We start from the raw sequence: 5,578 nt of genomic DNA on the forward strand, positions 1-5,578 counted from the left end.
TAAATAAACATCTATAAACAGAAAATGGTGTGCATCTGCCTATGCTTTCGGGGCTTTCCCTTTACCTTTATCCTCCTTTCCCGTCTGAGGGCAGTTCCATTTGTACTGACCAATTTCTCTGCAGTTATAGAACACATTTGCTCCTCCATAGCAGCGCCCAAAGTGATACCTTCTACAATTTGAACACTAAAGCCTTTGGGTACTTGCTATAGATTCCTTGGAAATGTGCATTCTTCCGAGATAAGTTCCATCTTTGTCTTCTGCTTCCCATAATTGGTCTTTCTTATTTTCTTATTCACAACCCCTAAAGAGAATTTCCGACTCTTCTCTCTCCATTCCTCGGATTCTATTTCCGTTGGCTCTTCTAGGCTAGCCTCTACTCGTAACGATGTTTCCACTAACTTTGGAAATTCTCGTCTATCAATACTAGCAGTTACGTGTGTTCGTATCTCGGCTCGCATCCCCTCTTTAAATCTTCTACATCTTTTATCTTTGTCCAGTATTATGCTGGCGGCATATTTCCTAAGCTCGGTATAGTTTTGCTCATACTCGACTACTGACAATGAGCCTTGTACAAGTTTTAGAAATTCATTTTGCTTTGCATCGTGAAATGTTTGGGGATAGAACTGTTCATGGAAGGCTTTACCAAATTCCTCCCAAGTAACTTCCTTTTTTCCCCCTTTTATATTCTCAAATACCCACCACTAGTCCTCAGCTCTTTTCTGAAATAGAAAAGTGGCTAGTGCTACTTTTCTATCTTCAGGGCATTGCATTACCCTAAAAAAAATTTCTACTGTCACGAACCATGCTTCTACATCTGTTGGGTTTGTTATTCCTTCAAAGGTTAGGGCTCCCAATGCCTTCAACCGTTCAAGGCCGAATCGTTTCTCGGGGTCTACTGACATCCCTCTTAGACTCTCAGCCAAATATCGAGCAAATTTCCCCATCATTCGCTCGTCACCTCTCGCTTCTGCTTACAAATGACTTGACCCATCTTGGTCTTCCTCTGTTGCTTTTGAGGTAGCATCTTGAGTCCCAACTGGTTGCTTACGCGGTCTTCCACGAGGCATGATTCTTATAATATATCACACATTAGACATATTCAACCTATTTTACCCTTTCCCAAAATCTTATGCTCTGATACCAACTGTCACACCCCCTCCCAGACTTCGACTTTTATTTAAGAGGAGGCGTGATGTTAATAGATGTCACTCTTTCATGAAAACCATTGACCACTCTTTACTAGTTTCCTTTTAACAATATTTAATATTGCAACGGAAAACATAATGGAACAAATGAAATCATATACTTTGTTTAGGAAACCAGTTTACAAATTTCTAAATTATATTTACAAATGTAGCCCCATCCCGACTACAAAAACTCTTTTAATACTACTTCTAACTTGTGGTAGACCTAGACCAGTCTCTGCAACCTGGACTCTTCTGCTACCTGCGAGGAAAACATGGAAAATAAAACATGAACTTTTGAAGCCCAGTGAATGGAATCATAATTATAAGTCTCTTTCAACTTATAAACATTATATCATGAGGTTACCATGCAAACCTCCATATTTGAATGAAGCTTTTCACAAACCTACGTACACACACGGTAGATAGTTAATATTTCACATCTATAATCATTCATTAACCTATGTGCACATAGTTTTCCCTTCCATGGGCTCAGAAGCTAGGCTCGTCGACCATCTGACCATCCCACTAAAGGTTTACCCTCCAACAAGCTCAAGAACTAGACTTCTTGGTTCCCTGACCATCCTGTGAGATTTCATCTTGGGCTCAGGTACTAGGTTCATAGACACCCTGACTATCCCAACCTCATGCTCACCTCATAGTATAAGCAATCATTCATAAACCATAACATATTAACTCAGAATATGCTTAAAAGACTAAAAGAAGAAACATCTCACAGTGATCCGCTGGGATTGCTTTTCCTTCCCAGTTCACCCGGTTTCCCTTAATCTCCTGTTGGACCCTATTTCATATTCAATAGATTACTCACTCTTTCGAACCTTATCTCAAGACATTTCTGTCTACAAAAATGTGTGAAAATGTCTTAACTAGCTTACCGTAGAGTTTCGCTTTGAGATTCCCTTTCGAAATTTCAGAGTCTCAAGTTCACTCTACCTGGCTCGACTGTTTCCCCACATGTGAACACCTCTCGGTTTTCCTTGGATTTAACAGCCTTAGAGTTAGAGTTTCTTCAAAACAGCCCTCATACCAAAACTACATTCAATTTAAAAGCTTTTGGTTCAAAAATCACCCAATTTACACAAGTAGTTTGGAATAACTCCTCGTTTAAACTTAGCCCAGGCATCTGTCCGTACATTCTACTCCTTCCAATGCCTCTATTTTGACCTCCATTCGATCAGCGTTGCTTCTCCTCCGTTCAACGCACATATTTCTCTCACTTACTTTTTTTCTAAGTGATCTTTACGAATTGAAATGTTTTGTGAGTTAAAGTGAAGCATTATGCCCTATTTATAGGCGTCTCACCATTCACCTCCACTCGACACCTCCTCCTTTGAGTATATCCAAGCGTTCTTCTCCCAATCTGCCAATGCCCGACCTCGCCACCTCCTATTTGAAGTGTCTTCCTCATCTTTTTCTAGCTTAACTTAGTCGATTTGTATGCTATCTTCTTCGCCCAGCTTAATCTACATGGTCTTTAAGCATTTCCTTTGAACACCATATGTCCGATTAACTTTTTCCATGCCACTGCTCTTAGATCCTTGTCGTGTATTATATCGTTTCATGCCCCACCATCATGTAGCTTTATGCTCCATCATATAGCTCAATCGTTTAATAACCTCTCACTCTCAACAATCTCTTGCATAGTCTATCAATTAACTATCGCACCCATCGTTTAGCTCCATCATGTAGTGTCAATGCCTTATCGTCTAATGCATCTGCCTATCATCTAACGCATCTGCTTATCATGCAATGCCATCACCCAACGTTTGTGTCTATCACGCACGCCCATTGTTTAGCGCTTGGCCTATCGTGTAATGCTTACACTCATCGTGTAGTGCCATCGTGTAGTCTATTGCCTAGCGCTCGCGCATCGTCTAGCGTCTACACTCAACACTTAACGCTATCGTATAGTGCTATCGCATAGTGCTATCATTTAGCTTTTATGCTTATCGTCTAGCGCCCACACTGATCGTGTAGTGCTTAACGCCTATCGTATAGCTCGATCGTGTAGTGCATCTCTTCTCATCGTTTAACGTCGTACATAGTTACACGATCGCCTAGCGCATCCCACAGTGCCGTCCCAACACTATACGATTATCTTCCTAGTGCCTTGCGCTCAAGCTTCTCTCGCTCTCTCCATTCTTGCTCATATGAACTCAACGCATGATCAACTTGGCCAATGTCTCTTGCCAATGCCTCGACCAATCATGCGTCCAACCTTACAAATGCATGGTTGCCTTTCTCTTCAGCCTCATCTTATGCATTAATCTTCCCTAACACCCAACACATGGTTTCATTTGGCTTAACACTTAGCCAAATTTTTCACTAGTTAAGGCTTAAATCCAAACTTTATAAGGGAACTTATTCAAACACTTAGAATTTCTTCCTTTCTCGACATAGGATTTCATACTTAGTTAAATTCTCTTAAGTAGGGAAATCAAAATTCAGGTTTCACATGCATCTCCTCTGTGTATAATCTCCCTGATGAGATGGTACTTTCGCTGGATGTGCTGTCCTCATTTATGGCTTCCAGGTTCCTTTGAATTTGTAACTACTCCACTGTTATCAAAATATAGGGTGACTAGCAGGTGCATATTCGGAACCACTTCTAGATCAGAAAGAAACTTCCTAAGCCATACTGGTTCTTTTGCCGCTTCACTTGCAGCTACATACTCGACTTTCATTATGGAGTCAGTAGATACTTCTCCACATTACAACTCCTCCATTCAGAGTGAATATTGACCCCGAAGTTGATTTTTTTGAATCTATATCGATCTAGAAGTCAGAATCAATGTAACCAGTAAGGATCAAATCTTTAGTACCATACACGAGCATGTAATTCCTCGTTCTCCGAAGATACTTGAGGATGTTTTTAACGGTAGTCCAATGATCATATCTAGGATTGGACTGAAATCTATTGATTATTCCAACTGCATAGCATATATCGGGACGAGTATACAACATGGCATACATTAAACTCCCTATTGCTATTGCATATGGAATTCGTTTCATATCCTCAACCTCTTGAGGTGTCTTAGGACTTTGTTCACATGAATTCCATGTCTGAAAGGCAACGTTCCTATCTTGGATTTTTGCATTTTATATATGGACAACATTTTGTCTATATAAGATGCTTGAGATAGTGCTAAAGTTCTGTTCTTGTGATTCCGAACTATTTGGATCCTAAGAACATACCATGCTTCTCCCAAATCTTTCATTTAGAATTCTGTGGCCAGCCATCTCTTAACGTCAACTAGAAATTCTACTTCATTTCCAATTAGTAGAATATCATCAACATACAACACCATAAAAGCGATAGTTTTGTTAACGATTTTCTTGTAAACACAAGGTTCATCAACAGTTTGTTCAAAGCCATAAGATTTTATCGCAGTGTCAAATATCATAGATGCTTGTTTCAACCCATAAATGGATCGATTAAGCTTCCAAACTTTTTGCTCTTGACCCTGTTCAATAAATCGTTCTGGTTGAGACATATAGGTACTTTCTTCAAGATAGTCATTTCGAAAGGTTGACTTAACATCCATTTTCCATATTTCATAATCATAAAATGCAGCTATAGAGAAGAGTATTTTGATTGACTTTATCATGCCAATCAAGGAAAAGGTTTCTTCATAGTCTACCCCCTTTTGCCACAAGTATAGCTTTGTAGGTCTCTACCTTACCAGCTTGGTCTCGCTTTCTCTTGTAGATCCACTTGCAACCGATGGGTTTTACTCCTTTAGGTTGATCTACAAGATTCCAGACAGAATTGAAATACATAGATTCCATTTCAAGGTCCATGGCTTTAATCCATTAGTCTTGGACCACATCATTCATTGCTTGTTTGAAAGTCAATGGATCCTCTAAACCATCATCTGGTATGATGACTTGAGTTTCTGTTAAACCCATGTACTTGTCAGGCTATTGCATAACCCTCCCACTACGACGAGGCATTCTTAACTCTTGAGAAGGATGTAAAGTACTAGTTTCATTAACTACTCTTATTGATGGACCTTCACTGTCAACAACTCTTGTTGATGCAATTGTCATTTTTTGGACATGTCTTCTATTACTAGCTTACAGCGAAGTTGATGATTCTTCATGTGGTCCTCCACTAAGAATGTTTCATTTTTTGATACAAATACCTTATCTTCCTGAGGAAAGTAAAAAACCTCCATTTGTTTCTTTTGGGTATCCTACAAATAGGCATAATTTTGAACGGCGTTCCAACACATGTGTTGGGCAACTCCAAATTCTGAAGTGATGTAAACTTCATTTACGTCCTCTCTAGAGCTCGTAAGGTATTTCAGAAACACTTTCCAGGGAACCATCTTTAAGATATACACTGCAGTTTCAACTACGTGTCCCCA

This window comes from Benincasa hispida, chromosome 6 (genome assembly GCF_009727055.1).
Source record: "Benincasa hispida cultivar B227 chromosome 6, ASM972705v1, whole genome shotgun sequence".
In the NCBI taxonomy this organism is placed as follows: Eukaryota; Viridiplantae; Streptophyta; class Magnoliopsida; order Cucurbitales; family Cucurbitaceae; genus Benincasa; species Benincasa hispida.